Here is a 22,410-nt window from a genome sequence, read left to right as displayed (position 1 = left end):
TTGGCAGCAAGCTAAGCCAACAAGGAGCAGCATGGCAGCTAATATACCGCCACCGGAGATGATGATGAGTGGTGATCTGGCACGTAACTGGGACAATTTCAGGTCTGAATTTGAGGACTATGTATTAGCTACAGGATTAAAGGAGAAAGGAAAAGATGTACAGGCAGCAACACTAAGAAGAGTGATGGGCAGTGAATGTCGTCACATACAAGCAGAACCTGGGACTGACGGAGGAGCATGGGAAGGTGTTGAGGTGTGCGCTTCGTCGGGATGTATTTGGGAGAATAACGAAGAGAGATGTTTAACTCAAACACGTTGCACGTTTTATTTGCCGTCTGCACAGAGAGCAGCCGCTTCTCATCGCCACTGAACAGGAAGAAAAAAAAATATGTCGCGCCGAGTACAGACCGGATATGGCGTAATGTCTTGGGTTGCCAGATCCGTTCAAAATAAAGAACATAACAGAAATGAGGATACAAGATATTGTTTCTTAACACCCCCACTTATACTCAGTTTGCTGTAATGTAAACAAAATTAAATGCACCAAAGTAGAAAACAATGTGGACCCTGTCTCACACATTTCAAATCCCAAAAACAATAGGTGCAAACGCAATCAGCTTTGACTTGGTGGCTGGCTTAGTCATGCCAGCAACCATAGCTTCAGTAGGAGAGTATACCAAATTTATTTTACCTTCATTAACTGTGGACCTGATAAAGTGGTACTTTATGTTCACATGCTTACACCTCTTGTCTATGAACAGGATTTTTAGCAAGGGCAATTGTCCCCTGGTTGTCCTCGTACACCGTTGTTTTTGTGTATTGGTAGTTGTCAATAGTCTCTAGCAACTGTTCTAGATACAAGCACTCTTGTATTGTTGAAGCCAGAGTCATATATTCCGCTTCGCAGGTGGAAAGTCAAGTCAAGTCAACAGTATTCATAGAGCATTTCAAACAGCCATCGCTGCATACAAGGTGGGGGGACATGGAGCAATTTAACATGCACAATAAACAGTAAGACAAATCGGTAATAAAGGCGGTAGAAAGCACCAAACGGTAAAACCAAGAACAAATCTGAGTCATGCTGAATCGAATGCCAAAGAATACAAGTGAGTTTTGAGGAGGGCTTTGAAGATGTCATGATGCTGTTTCGGTCTGGCCAGCAGGTTGCATGAGCGGACCGTTCCGTGCCCCGTCGTGCTGGTGGTCGGCCGCCTTTCCGCGAGTCCTGGCGTCCATCCAGACCAGAGCAGCCCTCCGCTACCCGGACCGCCAATGCCGAGGAGGAGCCTATGCAGCTGGGAGGTGGACGTGTGGGACTGGAGGAGAGATGGCACCGGATTCGGGAACAATCCTGCTACTACTGCGGACAACAAGGACATCGAGTGGCCGACTGTCCCGTGACTCCGACCCACCTTGTGATGCGCACCGACCAATGTAAGTTCTCATCCCGCACCGTCTCGCTGGAGCCGAGGAGGGAGGAGTCCGGTTGGGGACTTCAGAAGAGAGTGGAATTAGACGGTACTATTTACGGCCCTTCGTGGGCTCTTCCTATTCAGGCACTGGTGGACTCGGGGGCGGATGATTGCTTTTTAGACCCTATGTTGGCGAACGAACTGGGTTGTCAGGTTGAGGAGTTAACGGACATTTACGATTTGGACGGACGACTTTTGGCGGAGGTGAAAAGAATCACCTGCCCTCTTAAGTTTAGGGTTTTGGGTAACCACGTGGAATACCGGAGGTTTGGCCTGATGAGATCCCGTTCCGTTAGTGCTGGGGTTGCCATGGTTAAGGACCCATAATCCCGTAATCTCCTGGGAACGTCCCGCTATCGAGAATTGGAGTCCGTTTTGTTATGCTCAGTTTGCAGTCGGCCGCCGACCACCGAAGGCCGGCACGGAACAAACCACAGGAATCGATTTGTTTGGATAATGTACCTAAGTAATACCATGATCTGCGTCAAGTATTTAGCAAGGACCGCGCTCAGTCCTTGCCACCTAACCGACCGTATTATTGTGCCATCGAATTCATGAACGCCCCACTTCCGAGCTCGTGTCTTTATCAGGTTTCTCACGCGGAACGAGAGGCGTTAAGGGAATATATTGATAACTCACTTGCGGCTGGCCCTATCAGGCCCTCTCGCTCCCCTTTGGGGGCGAGTTTTTTTTTTTTTATTGAGAAGAAGGACAAGTCGTTGCGCCCTTGTGTCGACTATCGGGGTTTAAATGAGATAACCATCAAGAATAACTATCCCTACCATTATTGGACTCGGCGTTCGCCCCTCTCCAATCCGCCGCTGTTTTCTCCAAATTAGATCTGCGCAGGGCCTACCATCTGGTCCGGGTTCGGGAGGGCGATGAATGGAAGACAGCATTCAAGACCCCTCTAGGACATTTTGAATACATGGTCATGCCATTCGGGTTAACCAACGCACCGGCCGTTTTCCAGAGCCTTATCAGTGATGACTTTTTAAATGTCTTTTGTTTTGTGTATTTGGATGACATTTTGATATTTTCGCGTACCCTTCATGAGCACCGTCACCATGTCCGACTAGTGCTACGTCTGTTAGAGAACCGTCTATATGTCAAGGCTGAGAAATGCGAGTTTCATGTCGAGTCCATCTCATTTTTGGGTTTTGTGACTGAGAAGGGGCAGCTTAGAGCGGACTCTGCCAAGATTAAAGCGGTGGTGTAGTGGCCTACACCTACCACAAGGAAACAGTTGCAACGGTTCTTGGGTTTTGCCAATTTTTACCGCCGGTTTATCCGGAATTATAGCTAGAGAGTCCTGCCTCTGACCCGGTTGACCTCTATCAAGGTTCCATTCAGATGGGACATAGACGCCGACAATGCATTTTTGGGACTGAAGAAGGCTTTCACTAACCCCCCGGTGTCGCAACATCCTAACCCTGCTATTCCTTTTATTGTAGAGGTGGACGCTTCGGATTCAGGTGTGGGGGCGGCACTGTCGCAAAGATCCCCAGTTGACCAGAGACTCCACCCTTGTGCCTTCTTCTCACGCCGTCTCAGTCCAGCCGAAGCTAACTATGACATGGGGAACCGGGAACTGCAAGCTGTCGTTATGGCTCTGTAGGAGTGGCGACACTGACTCGAGGGGACTAAGGAGCCGTTTACTGTGTACACCGACCACAAGAATCTCGCATACATTCGATCAGCCAAAAGACTCAACTCACGTCAAGCCCGGTGGGCGCTTCTTCTAACACGGTTCAACTTTACTCTCACTTATCGTCCTGATTCCAAAAACATATGTCATGATGCTCTCTCCCGGATTCATGACCCTGCGGAAGGAAGCAACGAGTCACAGCACATTCTTCCCACCCATCGTATTTTGGGGGCTCTACAATGGGAGATCGAACTGAGGGTCCGGGAAGCCCAGAGCGGAACCCCAGTCCCGGCTGGTTGTCCCGCCGGGCATACTTTTTGTGCCCCCACCCCTACGCTTGGACGTCTTGCAGTGGGAGCACTCGTCTAAGGTTGCGTGCCATCCTGGGGTGAACCGGACCTTCCACCTCGTCTCCCAGCGGTTTTGGTGGCCGGAGTTGCGGAAGGACTTACAGGATTTCGTCATGGCCTGCCCCGCCTGCGCAGGCAGTAAATCATCCCGTCAGCCACCGGCCGGGTTGCTGTGGCCTCTGCCTGTCTCGCCTCGGCCGTGGTCCCACATCTCCATGGACTTTGTCACAGGCCTGCCTCTTTCTCGAGGCAAGTCTGTCATACTCACTGTTGTGGATAGATTCTCCAAATTGGCCCATTTTGTAGGCTTGTTCAAGCTGCCGTCTGCTCTGGAGACCGCCGACATCCTCATCAAGCATGTTTTCCGTCTTCATGGGATTCTGGTTGACATTGTGTCCGACCGGGGCCCTCAGTTCGTCTCCCGAGTATGGAAGCCACCCGCAGACCAACGGACAAACTGAATGTGCCAATCAGGACTGGGAAGCAGTGCTGCGCTGCGTGTGTTCGAGTTGGAGTCCATCAACAGCCCCGTCTCCGTCAGGCTCCGGCTGCCACCCTCCATGAAGGTGCATCCCGTCTTCCACGTTTCCCTGATTAAGCCTGTGATCGCAAGCCCCCTGGCTCCTCCACCCACACCACCTCCTCCTCTGCGGATTATTGATGGCGATCCGGTGTACACAGTGCGGGAAATCTTGGACTCTCGGCGCAGGGGTAAGGGGATCCAGCACCTGGTCGACTGGGAGGGCTACGACCCGGAGGATCGGCAGTGGGTCCCCCGCTCCTGGATCTTGGACCCGTCCCTTCTCCATGCTTTCCATTCTGCGCACCCGTCGAAGCCGGGTGGTCCGCCAGGAGGCGTCCATTGAATGGGGGGTACTGTCATGATGCTGTTTCGGTCTGGCCAGCAGGTGGCATGAGCGGACTTCACTGTTTTCTTGCCCGCTGGTAGGGTTGCTAGGGTAAATTGTTGTTGTCATTTACGACCGGATCTCCTCATCCATAGCTTTTACCCATTCTTTAGAGTTATTAGACCTCATAGCCTCTGTATATGTTTGTGGAACACCACACACTGCTCTGTAGCAATAGTCCACTGTGGTGTGTGTCGCATCGTTATCATTACATTCATCCACAAAATCATCTAAGTGTCTAGGTTTCTTTCTTTCTCTTGTTTGATATCTTCTACTTTCAGGTTCATCTCTTGTGTCACTCTGTTGTGAGAGGCTATACTCATTTGATGCCATTTCTGTACCTGGACTATCATTTTGGTACATCCTTGTTGTGTATACTTGGCTTTCGAGTACTCTCTACTTTCTTATCGTTTTCTTGAATGAGCTCACAAGTCCAAGGCTGCCTCATGTCATAATCTGTATTAGGATCTGTCTCATTTGTCTGTGTCTGTTTCTCAACAGCTGCCTTGTTCACAAATTTCACAAGCCTGTGTTTTGATACTCTGTTTGTGTCTGGATTATATACCAAGTAAGCTGGGCTATATTTGTCAAACCCCACAAAAAGTCCTTGGTCACATTTAGAATCCAGCTTTCCTTTGTCGTGTTTGTATGTGTAACATGTCGACCCAAATTTTTGCAGTTTGGATACATTATAATAATAATAATAATATATTTTATTTATAAGCGCCTTTCACATTAGGTCTCTTTCCGCTTAACATCTGATAGGGGGTCTGCCCTGTACGTTTGCTAAAGCATCTGTTGCGTATTTGCTCTGCCATTTTTCCGGCCTGAACGTGCTGTCGAAATCCTTAAACATGGTCACGTCTGTGATGATGTGAGAAGTGGCACCTGTGTCTACCATCAGCCCTCTCTCACGGATGCCGGCGTCCAACCGCTCTCTGCACCCGGTGTCGCTGTTTCTCATCTTGAACACGTTGTCGGTGTCACCATCTTCTGAAGCTTTACTGGCGTCATCTCGTCTGTTCTTATTATCCTTGTCCCTGCGCCTACATGTGTCGTCCTTGTGTGTGTCTCTTTTACAACGACTGCACCAAGTTTTCTGTCGACATTCTTTTGCTGGCCTTTGATTCCACACTTGAAACAAATCATATCGATGTCATCCTTGATCCGTTCACGGGTGTTGGTCTTTGTGGGTCGCCGCCCATTTCGACCCTGGGTCTGTGTCTTCATCACACCGTCACCTGACTGTTTAATTTCTCGGTTGCTTCATAACTTCGTAGTTTAGTCTTGAAATTTGCAAACTTGATTTGGTCATCTGAATGTGCCACATGTATTGTGAATGGTTTAAAACTCTCTGGTAGTCCTTTTAAAACCATGGCAACAAGTAGTCCATCGCCCATAGTCTCGCCTGCATTCCGCAGTGCTGTTATGGCAGTCTCAGCTCTGATAATGTAATCCGTAACGCTTTCATCGTTCCCCTTTTGAAGCGATGTGAGCATGGTGTACAGATTTATTATCCGTGGTGTTCCATTCCGGGCATAATACTCTCTTAATATCTTCAGAGACTTTCTTCCATCATCAGGCACATCTCTCATAATTAGTGAGAGGCTTTTGTTATCTAACATTTGTATTAATTCAGCATAAGCATCGGCATTTTTCTGTGCATCAGTCACTCTTTCGGGGCTCGTCATCGGCTCTCCTAGCACAGTCGTCTTCAGGCCCCCTATAAATGAAAATGTCTGAGCATTTTTGTTTCCCATATTTCGTACTTAGCTTCATCACCGTCGAATGCCAGTCGGAGTGGCCTGCTTGCTGCTCCTCGTTCTCGATCCATTTTGCTGTAGCGTTACTCCGCTCTTTTAGCCGGTTAGCGATAGCCACGTTAGCTCACCGCTCCTCTACATTTGGACCCGGTGGCTTCTCTTTTATCTCCCATCAGCTGCGTCTCCTGGGCCCATAACCTGTTGAGGTGTGCGCTTCGTCGGGATGTATTTGGGAGAATAACGACAAGAGATGAATTTACTTGTTTAACTCAAACATGTTGCACATTTTATTTGCCGTCTGCACAGAGAGCAGCCGCTTCTCATCGCCACTGAACAGGAAGAAAAAAAAATATTTCGCGCCGAGTACAGACCGGATATGGCGTAGTGTCTTGGGTTGCCAGATCCGTTCAAAATAAAGAACACATCATTACAGAAATGAGGATACAAGATATTGTTTCTTAACAGAAGGACAACCAGCAAGAAACGGACACCACTGTTACAGAAAGGCTTTACACGCTATTTAAACTGCCGATCGCGAACGGAACGAACCGTGATTGAAACTAACTGTGATGCCGCTCTTTTCACGTTATACTGACAGTCACTGGCAGCCCCACCCCTCTGAAAGGGTCAGCGAAAGTCATCAACGTGAGTTTCCCTGGATGGATTTTGTTTGATTTCTTTATGATTTTTGAGGTCCTCTGGCCCACTTTATACCTGTGGACGAAGGATTAGAGGCTTTAATCCCTCGTTGTGTCCGAGGACCGGCAACCAAGGCCAAGGTCTTGACTCCCAGGACAAGGCCAAGGACTTGACTCAGAGGCCGAGGACCAAGGACCGCCCTTCGGTCCTCGAGTCGGTCCTCAAGGAACACATCACTGCTGAAGACGCCAAGGCCGTGCAGCGATTCATCGGGTTTGTGACCTATCTCGCAAGATTCATGCCACGCCTCTCAGAAGTGTGCGAGCCATTACGGAGGTTGCTGGACAAGGACGTTCCATGGCCTTGGCTCCCTAAACATGACGCGGCTGTCGAGGAGATCAAGGGACTCGTCACTACAGCCCCAGTCTTCTGATTCTACGATGTATACTGAGATATATACTCCGCAATTCAGAGTGACGCGAGACAGAAGGGATTTGGGTGTTGTCTGTTGTAAGGAAACCAGCCGGTGAGCTTCGCGAGCACTTACTCAGACAGAGCAGAACCATGGGCAAATTGAAAAGGAATGTCTGAGCATAGTGTTTGCATGTCAACGCTTCCATTACTATTTGTACGGGCAGGAAGAGATCACAGCTGAAACTGACCACAAGCCTCTCATTTCCATTTTCAACAAGCCCCTCCTCACAGCACCCAAACGACTCCAGAGCATGCTTGTCACACTCCAGGCCTATAACCTCAAGGTTGTGTACAAGCCAGGGCCCAATATGTTCATCAGTGACACTTTGAGCAGGGCCACAGCTGCACCACGGGGACCTGACGCGGAATATAAGAAAGAAACAATCTGTTGCCTACAGAAAGCGCAAGAGGAGACTGAACACATAAATCAGGCTGAGTATCTGAACGTCACTAGCCAGAAACTGAAACAAAAAAAAGAACACACTGAGGGGGATGATTATCTGTTGCAAGAGGTGGTACTCCGGGGTTGGCCAGATAACAGAGAAGAGACTCCTTTAGCAATCAAAGAATACTGGTCAATGAGGGACGAAATTATCGCACAGGATGGAGTGCTTTTCAAAAGCCAGCGAGTCATAGTACCAAAATCATTGAGGCCAGAAATGCTGAAACGCATTCATGCCACCCATGTAGCGGGAGACAACTGCTACAGGCACGCCAGGGACACACTGTTCTGGCCCAACATGCACGGTGAAATAAAGGACTATGTGAGCCAGTGCTCAGCCTATAACGAATACGCACATGACCAGCAGCAGGAGACAATGATGTCCCATGCGTTCCCGACACGACCATGGCAGATTCTAGGCATGGACTTGTTCACCCAAGCCGGCAAAGACTTTCTGATTATGCTAGACCATTATTCAGATTATTGGGAAATAGAGCTCCTTCCGGATCTTTCAGCGGGGACCACAGTGTTGAGGTGCAAGGCCCAGTTTGCTCGGCATGGAGAGCCAGACCGGGTGATTACAGATTGGGGCCTCCAGTTTGACTGCGAGACGTTCAGGAAATTTGCTAAAGAATGGGACTTTGACCACATAATGTCCTCTCCCAGATACCCCAAATTGAATGGAAAGGCCGAGTCAGCTATGAAGTGAAAAGAGGCTGCCGGTCTAAGTATGGCATCACGCGGATGTCCAACACTCAGACTCAGACTGTGCTCAACCACAAACTGTTGCGGTTTTGGCGCGTCTCTGCAAGATGGTCAAGAACTTGGAGAAAATGGAACCCGTGCTCAAATATTGACAGAAATCACGGATTTGGCTGATCGACGCCACTAAAGAGACGCGGACTCAAGGCTGCCTTAAAGTCTTGGGCAGCCTGCTACCTAACAACATCTGCTATCTCGACGTTCCCCTGATGAAAGTATGCACGGAAGCTAGTCCCCCACCATCATCCCCTCCCTCATACATTCCCTTGTTTCACAGTCTTCATTGTTTATGTCTTGTGACCTGTTGTAACTGTCATATGCTTGTGCCGGAGTTTTTTGCCTCACTCAAATTATTCTCAAAATTAGGGTAGTTTGAGCGTGTGTTTTTTCTCCCCCTCTCTTGTGGTTTCTTTCTGACTTTTGGGTTGAGTGAACGCTGGCGCGTTTTGGCTGCCGCTGCTCAACCCGTATCGTTTTGTGTTTTTTTGTTATTGTAAAGTGTCCTTGGGTGTCTTGAAAGGCGCTTATAAATAAAATATATTATTATTATTATTATAAAAAGGCAGCCAGGGCACTGACCCATGGCTAGCCATCTTACAATGGAGGAACACGCCTACGGAGGGCATGATGAGCAGTCTTGCTCAGAGACTGATGTCGCACAGACTGAGGACTCCGCTCCCTGTTGCTGACACTCTCTTAGAGCTAAGTGTGCCCGCGGGGTCCTGGCACAACTACGGGTGAATCATCAGACAGCCAAGCTCTGGTATGACCAATAGGCAAGAGACCTGTCTGAGCTGTGTATTGGAGAAGACATAAGGATGAAGCCACTGACTTGGGACAGGACGGGCAGGTGGAGAAGAGGAGTTTGCTTGCAATAGGTAGGCCCCGGGTCGTATTGGTGGACATAGACGGGACACTTTACCGTCGCAACCGTGTGCACCTATACCGCCAACAGAGAGAGTCACTGAACACCGCCCTGGGCAACAGCACAATAGTTCACCCACTGTACAGCCCAGAGTTGTACATAGCGATGAGGTTGAGGATGACGTTAAGAGAGACGCTGACACAGTCACCCAGGAAGTCACACCATCACAAGCACTTGTGCTAGGGCACAGGACGGCCAGTGGTAGCCTTGTGAGAGCACCTAACATACTGGACTTGTAGGCTATGTGTGTATACTGGGAAGGGACTGTGGTTCACCTGTTGAAAATGTTGTGTTTTCTGAGTTGCGCTATTGTTCAATCATGTGTTGGTTATCATCTATAAAAGGGGAGATGTTGAAGCTCAGCACTCTGCTTGCCCCAAGGTTCCAAAAGAGAAATGGGTGCCTATCAAAAGGAGAAAGTCACAAAAAAGAAAAAAAGTTCGACTGCTTGTTTGAGCAATGGAAAATCAAAGCACGTGAAGTGCCAGCCAGTCGCAGGCCACATATTGATGAAAAACCATCCGTGCTTACATTCAAGCTGCGGCACAATCTAGAGCAGGCAATAATATTCGGGTTTGTTGAAATATCTTTTTAAAACAGGGAGCGTATGTTACGGTTGTTGCTTCAGACTGATCAAGTTAGCCAGGATATGCCAATGGCAGTCATTTTTGGGTGCAGGGTTAGTATGCGGGTTGTTCTTTCCACCCCTTTCAAGAGGGTCAAGATTCCAGAAGGAATCACATCTATGACTGGAGCAAATTCCTTTGGGGTGACAGGGAGGTTAAATTTATTTAAAATTTCAGAGTCACTTTAAAGAAAACCTTGATTATTGATTAATTGACTGACCAATATTATTTTATTCCTGGACCAGTGAGGGAGAAATAATTATCTATTCTTGGATAAGACATAATGGCTATAGTATTCCAAATAAAGCATTTATGAGGGGAAAAATTATGTTTGTACATCAAAAATCAAGCCAAAATTATTTGTTTGTGGAAATTGGATAAAACCAAGGGACTTTTTTTCTATTTGTAGTCACATAAAAGTACAAAGACCTCCTAGTTGAGAAAATATAGTTAGGTGTAAAAGAGAGGGTTTGCCCAAAAATGGTTTGATCCAATTGATTTCATTAGCAACGTACGTCCTTGTAAAGAAAGATTTCTTAACCACCTAACCACTGGTTAAGCTTAACCTGAGTTTTGTTAATAATTGGGTCAAAGTTCACTGTACATCACATGGCCTCATTTTTCACGATGGTGATCCCCATATAGATAACCTTTTCATTAATTGGCATGTTGCAGACCAAAGTCTCGTTCCTATCACGGATAGGAAAGAGTTCACATTTGTTCAGATTTAGGTGGAGTCTGCTGAGAACAGTTCGACTGTTTTAATCACAACAGAGACTTGGCTAGAGTTCTTCAGGAATAAGGTCGTGTCAAGCTGACTCATCATGATTTCTCTGCCTGCAGTAGAAATCCTGTTAGTAGTGACGGTTCCAGCAACACCGATGCGTTGACGCACGCATCGAGCTCACAGAGTAATCGCCGGCTCGGTGCGTGTGCTGCTTCAAGACGATCACGTGACCAGTACATGAACTGTGTCGAATCAGTCCAGGGGGGCGTCGACGCCTCAAAAGCCCGCCAAACTGTGTTTATAAGGAAATGCGTCTAGCTACGCCATGCCAACTGCCGAGACTAGCCAGACCTTAACCTCGCTTTCTTGTTGAAGTCTGTGCATATTATTGAGCAGCTCCCGGGGAAGCTCAAATTGTCCGCCGTGTGGGACCATTTTGAACTCCTTTTGGAGAATAAGGTATTTATTCAAATATCCTTGTCTCACCAAGTGCCTCTCACATTTATGTCTTGTTCATTCGAATTCAAATCCATTTCAAGCTCACTCTAGTTGACATTCACATATTTTATTGCAGCTGAAATGTCGACTTTGACATACAGAACTATTATACTGTATATCAGGGGTCCCCAAACTTTTTCCTGTGAGAGCCACATAACTTTTCCCTTCTATGATGGGGGCCCGGTGTCAGTTTGTAACATCAACGACTGGGCAGATGGACTTAACCGTTTTTTTTCAACCGTTTCGACCAGTCGTCTGTCCCTTCCCCCAACCACCAACTGCAACCACTCTCACTGAGGACTTCTTCTCCTCCCCCTCCTCTTTCGACCAGCCATCATCGACCCAGTCTGTCACCTGGTTCCTGCCTGTCTGTCACAACAGAGAAGGTGAGGAACCAACTGAGGAAGATGAATGTGAGGAAGGCAGTAGGTCCGGGCAAGATCAGTTCCCGGCTTCTCGGGACCTGCTCTGACCAGCTGTGTGACATTGTCCAGCACATGTTCAACCTGAGCCTGAAGCTGGGCAGAGCTCCACAGCTGTGGAAAACTTCGTGCCTGGTCCCAGTGCCCAAGACCCCCCACCCTAGGGAGCTGAACAGCTACAGACAGGTGGCGCTGACGTCTCACCTGATGAAGACGCTGGAGAGACTCGTCCTCGCCCACCTTCGACCACTGGTGAGCCGGCACTGGACCCGCTGCAGTTTGCCTATCAGCCTGGCATCGGCATGGAAGACGCCATTATCTACCTCCTCCACTCAGTGCTGTCACACTTAGAGAAGGCTGGGAGCACTGTGAGAATCATGTTCTTTGATTTCTCCAGTGCATTCAACACCATCCAGCTCAACTTACTGGGAGGCAAACTGCAGAACGCCGGAGTGGATCACCATCTCACAGCATGGATCATCGACTACCTCACAAATCGGCCGCAGTACGTGAGGTTGCAGAGCTGTGAGTCGGACAGGCTTCTCTGCAGCACTAGAGCGCCACAGGGCACTGTTCTGGCTCCATTCCTGTTCATCCTCTACACCTTGGACTTCAGACACGCCACTCCAAACTGCTACCTTCAGAACCTCTCTGATGACTCCGATGCGATTGTTGGCCTCATTACAGAGGGGGTTGATCGGGAGTACAGGGGACTGACAAAGGACTTTGTGGACTGGTGCCAGCAGAATCTCCTCCAGATCAACCCTAGGAAAACTAAACATCCAGGGTATGGACATAGAGAGGGTGACCTCCTACAAGTACCTAGGTGTTCTTATGAACAACAAACTGGACTGGTCTACAAACGCGGACACCCTGATTAGGAAAGGACAGAGCCGACTCTTCCTACTCAGGAAACTGAGGTCTTTTGGGGTTCAGGGGTCGCTCCTTATGACTTTCTATAACTCGGTGGTGGCCTCGGCCATCCATTATGGCATTGTCTGCTGGTCAGGCAGCATCTCAGCCCGGGACAGAAAGAGACTGGAGCGACTGGTCAGGAAGGCCAACTCTGTCCTGGGTTGCTCCCTTGACACTCTGGAGGAGGTGGGCAACAGAAGGATGCTAACTAAGCTAAAAGCTATGATGGCCAGTCCCTCCCACCCCCTCCAGCCGGCCCTGACAGCACTAGGTAGCTCCTTCAGCCAGAGACTGTTACACCCGCGCTGCAAGAAGGAGAGATACCGACGCTCGTTCCTACCGACTGCTGTCAGGCTGCTGAATAAAAATAACAACAATAATAATAATAATAATAATAATTAAATGATGTGAAAGACAATTGTAAATAGCACTGCGATTTATCCATTTTGTGTTTATATTGCACTTAATTGAACGGTGTTTGTTGGTTTTTTTGTCTTCTTTCTTCTTTCTACCTACATTTTTGCTGCTGGAGGCTGTAAATTTCCCCAGTGTGGGACAAATAAAGGATATCTCGTCTTGTCTTGTCTTGTCTTTATAGCCCCTTGAAATCCACAAAAAAAGAGTTCTGCCATCTACGAGAACGCCACCTATCTTGTCTTGTTTATGTCTGCTACCGTCTTGTTCATGTGTTCTACTAATTGATCTGAAACACAACTAAAACACTGAAACATTGTACTGTGTGTAAATAACTTTGTGACCTTGATTTCAACCCTATTTGCGTCATGGGTCATTTTGCCCCGAGGACCACCTTTGTACTTTTTTTGTACAGCTTCCATGGAAATGTGAATAAAAACAACATTTCAATGTTTCTGCAGTTGGGGACAATCTAGGAAAAGTCATAAAATTTCAAGTTAAAAAATGATCATTTAGGGGGATTTTGGGGCGTTTTTAACACAATGGTGGGTCATTTTGACCCGAGGACAACAGGAGGGTTAGAGTGCCAGGTCAAATGTGCCCGCGGGCCGTAGTTTGGGGACCCCTGCTGTATACCAACAAAAAGCACCTCTGCAACTACACTATTTTGTTCGGTTTTGTTTTTTTTTTAGATGACCTGTGGCAGCATCTGGATGATGAGGTGGGGAGACTGCGAAGAGGTACAACAGCAGATGCTATATCTGAGGTCCAGCGATACCTGGCAAAGGGGAAAATTGCACGCAATGATGACCCACTGTTGTATTGGAAGGACCAACACACTTCTTTTACAAACCTCTCCCACCTTACAAAAGACTTCCTCTGTATGCCGGCCTCATCTGTGCCATGTGAGCATGTGTTCTCCACAGCAGGGGAAATAGCGTGGCATATGCCAGACTGCTATTTGTGGACTTTAGCTCAGCGTGCAATACAATCCGTCCAGGCATATTGCTGAAGAAGCTGGTTCTGTTGAATGCCAATCCATTTCTTAATAGGTGGTAGCACTCCTTCTTATCCAAAAGACCACAGCGTGTGAGATTTAACACTGTATTGTCAGATGAGGTCATGAGCAGCACGGGGGCTCCAAAGGGCTGCGTGAGTTAGCACTCAACCAAATCAGTATGCCGTAACATTTTCATATGATATAGCTTTCCTTAGTCTGCTCATGAGGGACTCTGGCATTAGTAGCCACTATGATGAGATTGACATATTTGTTGATTGGTGGGATAGGATAAGATAAGATAAGATAAGATAACCTTTCTTTGTCCCACACTGGGGAAATTTGCAGTCTACAGCAGCAAAATGGGGGGAATAAATGTTTCATTGCACAAAATAAATGAGCACCATCTCAACATAAATGTGGTCGTCTTCTATTCGGGGTCTAGACATTATACCCATTCACGGCGCTAGATGGCGCCAGATACCGGATGCTGAACTTGACTCCCCAGGCCAAAGCGAACCTGTCACAAGAATAAAAATAAAAATAGTGGTGGCACGAAGAAGAAAAATAAAAATTTGTGGTAAGAAAGAAAAGAGAAGAAAATAATAGAAGAGATAACAGAAAATGGGGAAACGTAGCAACAATCTAGAGAAAAATGGGTCGAAGATCGGCCAGGTTGGGAGCTGAGGAGAAATTATGATGTAATTTACATTTCAAAAACCAGAAGCCATTCATTTACGAATGTGATTGCACTTTAGTTTACATGTTTAAATCTTCAGATATTAAGATTTGAATGAGGCAAAATAACATGCTTCTACTCTCAAATATATTGTTATAATCATTTGTTTTAGATGTACTGTAATTATTTTCTCTATAAAAATTAATTTGTTGTTCAAAAAGTCTTTTTTCAAACTTGAGTCTTGAAAAAAGGGATCGTCTTATAATCAGGGGCGTCTTATATTCGGACCAATACGGTATTTCAATTATCAAACTAATAAATACTGAGAGGATCATTTAGCAAATAACCATGCAGTAGTTCAGTGTTTTTCAAGACCTGTGCCGCGGCACACCAGTGTGCTGCGAGACATTGTCAGGTGTGCGTTGGAAAATATCTGTATGCCTGTGTGGTCTATCGCCCAGAAAGTAATCGTGTAGTACCCTCCCATACCGCTAGGGGGCAGCAACAGCGAGCCAATTGCCTTGTGTTTCGACCACTAGAGAGAAGCGAATTTGTGCCGCAAGAATGCAGGACGACAGTGAAACAATAAATATGAAAGATTTTAAACACTTTTTTTCTTTATGCTCATTTGATTCCAATTCAAGCTGTTATAACGTCATTCTACAATGTTAAAAACAGTCATAGTAACAATATAACACGTCAATTGTTAAAATAAGCGTTTTTTTCACATTTTCAGCTAGTGGTGTGCCACAAGATTTTTTCAATAAAAGTGTTGGCTCAAAAAAGTTTGAAAAACACTGCGATAGTTGTTAGCTGTATCTAGCATTTGTGTGTGACGAATTATGATGAGTTTAATTGTTGTGAGAGTTTGATGTATCATGTAGAGCAGGGGTGCCCATTAGGTAGATCCTGATCTACCGGTAGATCTAAGACAGTTCCCAAGTAGATCGAGGCGTGTCGAGAAGAAAAAAACCCAACCATTTGTGTGTCTTTGTACATGTTATTAATATATATATTTTTTGTGTGTGTGTGTGTGTGTGTGTGTGTGTGCGTGTGCGCGCGCCGGTAAGAGTAGATCCAGGGAGGTTAGTTGATCGAAAAGTAGATCTAGCAGCAATCATGTTTAAGGTGGAGATGGCAGTGATAATGGGCCTTTCCGCTTCAGCCTGCACGTCACGATCCTATGTATGACATGTCCAGAAAGAAAGTGGAACCAGTATGTGTGTGTGACATCAACTTGAAGAAAGTTAAGAGAACTGGCAAAACTGTAGCTGTTGTGAAAGCGCTTTATGAATCAGGATGTATTGTATTGTATAAAACATCATGTGCAACGTCAATAAGCAGGATATCCAGACAGCATTGTGGTAACTGGGCTTGAGTCACATAATAAATCAAAGATGTCTCGGTAATTTGCTGAAAATAGATTGCAATAGCAAAATTCTAATTCAAAGAAATGTGAATATTGATACACACATATGAAACAGGCACTTGTACTCAACATGTTAAACGTAGCATGTTTCAAATGCTTTTTTTCATGATTATATATTTGATTTCATATTTAGGACTAACCTACGAACACAAAAACTTGCTTAGATCAATTACATCAAAAGCTGCAGTTCTCACAAGCATTTATTCACACGAGGACTCCACAGATAGAGAGACTGCTTCAGAGTGCGAGGACTGTCTTCCTGAACCAGTTATAACGTTGGATGAAGAGTCAGCATATGAACTAACACCTGAAGAACTTTCATCAAGGTTGATCATACATTGCTCTGTTGTGATGGAGGCAGCTGCACATTAAAGGGTACAGTTTGCCTGTAGAATAAATCATATCACATACAGGTACATGTAGATAAAAATTTTACTAGTGGGCTTTTTTTGTTTTGTTTTGCTATTACCAAATGAGTGGACATTATTTTTCAGATGACTTACACGTTACTTGTAAATGAAGGCTCACTAAACCTTCTGCAACTGTCATAGTATCTTCATGGTTGGCGTAGATAAAATGTGGGAACATATTTTTTTTATATATATATATTTATGTTTTGAAACACTTCTGATACTCAATTTGAATGAATATCAAGTTTTATAAAGGATCGTCGGAGATAGGCACTCAGAAATAACGACAAGACACTTCTGGCTACCAACAATAGGACTTTATTGGTCCCACACAGAAATGATAACACAGTTCAAACAAGTTGTATGAAGCTAAAGAACTCTTACCGTATGCCATTAGGGTGGAGAGCCAACACCCTCAGCAGAGTGAGCTTCAATACGAGCTGGGCGTCTCGTACTTTGACCCACAGCGGACTCTGCTGAGGAGCATCGCTCCCCTCCTTTTATCCTCTAAAGTGTGTGCATCGGGAGAGGTGAGTGGCCATTCTCATCCCTCCCTACGCCACACTGTTTGTTGTGTAATCAAGTGGCATTGATCTCAATCAAGTTTTGACAATTCAAACAAAGCAGACTATGAAGTCGTCAAAGCAGGCTCCAGAGTCCATCTCTGGAATTGCTTAGGCAAGCAAGTCACCAAGTCATGCAATCATCTCAAAGCAGTTTTTTTCACTGAGAAGCAATACATTGATTAAAGAAAACATCACAAAATATCTTAATATACCAATTTATATATATGCTTGTGTGTGTTTCTAAACTCATGCATCTCTACAAGTTTTTCAATTTGGTGTTCATACATCAGTCTATACTGTATTTTTCTTGTAATAAATTTATTTTTAAGATAAACTATAATTCTGCTGGGTTTTACAGTTCAGTTATTTTGGGCTTTCACAACATATCATTTGATCTAATTCCCAAGTAATTACCATATATGAAGTGAGCACTGCAAATACTGTCACGTTGTACCCGAAGCGATAGAATAATCGCTTCGTGTACAACAAAAAAACTAGGAGTGGATCCCCGAAATAGCAGACACAGAAAAAGGTTTGTCAGAGAACAAAGGAGGTTTAATACAAACACAAAATACCCGTCCGGGCGAACAACAAAAAGCACTGGTCAAAATAAGGACCAGGAAATAATTAAGGAAACAACAGAAAACGCTTGCGGAAAAATAGCAAGGGGAATCTATAGGTGAACGAGATAATCTAACACGAGCGAATATAAGACGCGCAATAACAGCCACAAGGCTTCAAGGCAACGAATAGAGTAGGGATAAGCGAGCGAATTGGCACGCCGTGGAATACTCTGGCAGTGAGTCGACTGCCAGAGCGCCCAAATAAAGCATGTGTAATTAGTCACCAATGGGTGACAGGTGTGCAGGTGGCAAGCAGGAAGCCTGCCCCCTGCTGGCAAACACGGGACGTGACAAATACGAGCATTCTTAATTGCCTCCTCAGTCCAATTCTCATGTCATAAAGCTTGGAACAATAATTTTCGCAGTTTTTTTTCTGAAAGGGGTGTTTACCAGCAGGAATTCTATAAAAGACTCTTTCTATTCTGATAACCCACGGTACAGCATGAGGACGGGATTACTCACGATTTTGTTCTGTAAAGCGTGTTTTCTGCCTCCAAGATGCGCGCACAGCCAGACTTAATGTAGGCATACCTAACATGAAACTGGTCTGTTGATGCTCCTGGATCTAAGCGCTGCTTCTGACACAGTAGATTTATCACATTATATTAAATGGATTTAAAAACATGGTGGGCATCACTGGTGCTGTTTTTAGCAGGTTTCATTCCAATCTCGCAGACCGAAGTTATTTTGTAAGTTTGGATACTTGTTTCTCCAGAGTCCATGAAATTAAATGTGGGGTTACACAAGGTTCAATTTGTGGCCCAATACTTTTTCATCTTTACATGCTTCCCCTTGAGGAATTCATCAGGAGTCATGGCATCAGATTCCGCAGCTATGCTTATGATACACAGCTGAATTGTCATGTCTCCTGACAACACAGGGCCTATTCATACACTTTTAAATTGTAGATCTTAAGTCAAGGATGGCAGAGCATTTCCCACAGTTCAATCAGAACAACAACAAGGTTTTCGTTATTGGCCCTGACAGAGGCAATTACTTAAGGGAACCTCAGCTTCCCCCCAAAATAAGTGATCAAATATACAGTACGTGTGTGCATACAATTGTGTTTACATGTCATTGACTAAATATGCACTACAAGGCGCTTAACTTCTGTTCGGAATCACAGCTTCTTACTATTGGTTACGACGTGACTCTCTTCTCATTCATTCCCGCAACTTCACTGTGCTTTAAACTGTGTGGACGCTGAGCGTCTACAGCATAGATGGTGGACATCTCGAGAGTAGTCCCAATGACAAGTCATTGGATATATGCTGGTTTTGTCCCGCCCATTGGACGCTCAGCGTCTCTGGGATTCTATGGACAGTGGGCATTTATGGGCTGACCCAGACACTCAGCTTTTCTGCATGATGATTAGATGATGTGTCTGAGGCTAAATCACTTTTTGATTGGCAGCGAAATGAGCCAATCACTGAACATTTGGTGTAGGCATCTGTGGGAGCATTTTTCAAATCTCATTCTGTTCTAAGTTTAACTGGAGACTTCTTCTAATCATCTTAGCGACACTCTCTTTGTTGAAAATGACTAGCAACAGATTAATATTTGATTTCTGGTGGATTTTATTGTAGTTGCATGTGTTCGCAGACTGACTAATATCACCACAGTTAAGACCCTGGAAAAAACGCCCAGTTGGTATGACAGGGTCACAGATCCTTTTCTTGAAAAGGAACGGAGAGTAGATTTCACTATCAGTAAATATTCTCTAGTACGGACTTGTGTTTGCCCTGTCCAATTTGTCCTGATAACAGAAATTCCTCATTTCGGAAATGAGCATCGTACATGTCCTTTATGAACCTGCAAGTATGTTGACAAAATTCACCTGTAACAACACAATCAATAAAATACAAAAATATACTGTCCAAAAACTGTTTATATAAAAAAACGGCAATACAGGTGTATCCCCAAAAAATCACAAAAGTAAAATACATACAGTATTTTAATGTTTTTTAAAAAAAATAAAAACTCACACGTCGTCGTTTAGAAAATGATGAGCGAAAAACGCGATGTGAAAACTTGTTTCAGTGTTGTGTCTTTTCCGTCGCATCGGGTGGGCGTGTATTTAAGCTCCCGCGGCATTACACCTCCGTCCGAGTTACGGGTAGTGGAATTTCCCCTTACGCAAGTTCCGGTAACACGTAATATCGTAGTCAAAATGCTCATGCATAGGTTTTTATTCCGGGGGAAGGATATTCCTTTCCATAGAATTCCGGGGATGGGAATATTTACTGTATATATAAACGGACACATTTTATGATTTAGGCCAAAATTTAGCTTCTCCTCTACAGACCAGCATCCGCCACTGGGCCCTGACAATCAGAGAAAGAAACTTTTACCCAAACTACAGGATCTTAATAGTGCAGCTTTGAAACAAAGACGTTTGTGGTGTTTTTTAATTTTTTAATTTTTTTTTCTAACGTACACTCCTTAAGACTTTCTATAACTCGGTGGTGGCCTCGAACATCCATTATGGCATTGTCTGCTGGTCAGGCAGCATCTCAGCCCGGGACAGAAAGGGACTGGAGCGACTGGTCAGGAAGGCCAACTCTGTCCTCGGTTGCTCCCTTGACACTCTGGAGGAGGTGGGCAACAGAAGGATGCTAACTAAGCTAAAAGCTATGATGGCTAGTCCCTCCCACCCCCTCCAGCCCGCCCTGACACCACTTGGTAGATCCTCAGCCAGAGACTGTTACACCCGCGCTGCAAGAAGGAGAGATACCGACGCTCGTTCCTACCGACTGCTGTCAGGCTTCAGAATAAAAACAACAACAACAATAATAATAATAATAATAAAATTAATAATAATAATTAAATGATGTGAAAGACAATTGTAAATAGCACTGCGATTTATCCATTTTGTGTTTATATTGCACTTAATTGAACGGTGTTTGTTGTTTTTTTTCTTCTTTCGTCTTTCTACCTATATTCTTACTGCTGGAGGCTGTAAATTTCCCCAGTGTGGGACAAATAAAGGATATCTTATCTTATCTTATCTTATCTTACCTTATCTTATTCATTCTTTGAACACTCTCAAACAAATACAGACATACCTCTGTCTGACTCCATGTCTTGTCAACTGCGGTTCGGCTCGAGAGGCGTTCATAGACCGACTCTAAAAAATGAAAATGAACGATAACTTAAATGACACTAAGAAAATCGAAAATAATGCACCAAAACAGAAAATCCAGCGAGGAAATTGCAACATAAATTCTATGGGGGGTGTTTGTGAACTCACAATAAAGGAATAAATAACAGACAATCCTGAAATAGTTATATCTCCTACATTAACCCACACAATGTGTGACGAACTTGGCCGTCAGTTTTGACTCTGTGCTTCGTTTTCTTCCTCATTTTAAAAATATAACAAAGATTGTTTTTCATCACCTCAAATATATAGCCACAGTCCGCCCCTTTTTTTCTCAGGCCAACATGGAAGTGCTGATGCATGCTTTTAATTCCTGTTGCTTGGATTATTGCAATGCTCTGCTCTCTGATCTTCCTGAAAAGACCAAGATTACAGCTACTCCAAAACTCAGCCACACGCTTCCTGACAAGGACTAGAGGGCGGGAACACATTATACCAGTTTTAAAATTGCTGCATTGGCTCCTCGTGTGTTTTTGGATTGATTTTAATGTGCTTATTTTAGTTTGTAAATGTATTAACGTTTTTGGGCCATGTTATATATCTGACCAGCTTTTAGCATATTAACCAACGTGGAACCCGAGGTCCTCTGGCATTGGCGTTTAAGTGATTGCCAGGGTGAGGACCAAAACACATTATGAGGCGGCATTTAGCCATGTTGGTCCCCAGCGATGGAATTGCCTGCCACAAAGCATCTGGTCTGCAGAGACTGTTGATGCTTTTAAGAGCAGGCTGAAGGCAATTCTTTCAGCTTGGCGTTTGAAGAATTTATTTTAGTATTTATTTTACATTTCTTAACTTAATGTTTTTTTTTAAAAATACATTTTATTTCTTGACTTTTATTCTCTTTTTGAAGAGCCAGTGTTTCTTCGTGGGGATTCTCCACGCTGCGAGGTGGGGTTGCTGTCACTCACTGTGGATCTGCACCCCCACCCCTTGGGTGCCTTATTTTACCTCATATGGTTTCTCTGTGCCTTACCATGTCTTTTTTTTCATATATTTGTGTGTGTGTGTGTGTGTGTATATTTAACGTGCGTGCGCACGCGTTACTTCACCGTTTCGTACTACGACTAAGTTTGTCTGAAATGAGTTGCCGTACATCGTCACAGCGGCCTATCCGTCCTCAGAACAACGTATTTATACGCACTTCACTAAAAGAACATACAAACTTGAACACTTGAAAAATACGATCCATTTTTTTTAGTTACAACTGAACGGACCGAAGTCTCGATGCAGTAAGTCCATTATTCCTCTATTGCACAACATTATTCGCTCAAGCTTCTGGGCCTTCCTTAGCCTTCTTAGCCTAGCATGCTAGCCGCTGACAACCCAGCAGAGATCAAGCATGAGTATGAAGTGTTGTTATGACTTGTGTAAAAATGTGTGCAGGAGGACATCAGATTACGAGGATGATTTCCTTGGCTTAAAAGAGGACGACGACGCTAGTTTCGAGAAGTTTCGAGTTGGCTCGACCAGAGCAGGTGTGGCCACGTCTCATTCTTTCGCTCGATTGCAATGTCCACCAACCGTTTTGAAAGTGAGAGCTAATTTTTTGTCGCTGATT

General features: G+C 45.0%; 1 protein-coding gene and 3 long non-coding RNA genes across 8 annotated transcripts in view; 2 read left to right on the top strand and 2 right to left on the bottom strand.

Annotated features, from left to right (window-relative positions):
- The window catches only part of LOC127590738 (uncharacterized), a 90,552-nt gene that overhangs the window by 17,143 nt on the left and 50,999 nt on the right, over positions 1-22,410 (top strand). The window lies entirely within an intron of this gene.
- LOC127590686 (uncharacterized) overlaps positions 1-22,410 on the top strand; it is a 56,078-nt gene that overhangs the window by 4,590 nt on the left and 29,078 nt on the right. For 3 of the 5 annotated variants that reach the window (XR_007959733.1, XR_007959734.1, XR_007959732.1), the window contains exon 3: positions 22,284-22,327. The gene's annotated coding sequence lies outside the window, so the exon portion shown is untranslated. Of the gene's footprint in view, positions 1-21,608; positions 22,082-22,235; positions 22,328-22,410 lie in introns of those variants that run through there. The other 2 variants (XM_052050122.1, XR_007959735.1) reach the window with 2 other exon arrangements.
- LOC127590727 (uncharacterized) overlaps positions 1-22,410 on the bottom strand; it is a 39,757-nt gene that overhangs the window by 2,800 nt on the left and 14,547 nt on the right. The window lies entirely within an intron of this gene.
- LOC127590739 (uncharacterized) lies at positions 299-6,842 on the bottom strand. The gene is made up of 2 exons (XR_007959751.1): positions 6,477-6,842; positions 299-366 (listed from the first exon to the last, which is right to left on the bottom strand). It is a non-coding gene; the product is annotated as an uncharacterized LOC127590739 (long non-coding RNA).

This window comes from Hippocampus zosterae, chromosome 18 (genome assembly GCF_025434085.1).
Source record: "Hippocampus zosterae strain Florida chromosome 18, ASM2543408v3, whole genome shotgun sequence".
Taxonomy (NCBI): Eukaryota; Metazoa; Chordata; class Actinopteri; order Syngnathiformes; family Syngnathidae; genus Hippocampus; species Hippocampus zosterae.
The sequence above is the reverse complement of the archived record's forward strand: the minus strand, read 5'-3'. Positions and strand labels throughout refer to the sequence as shown.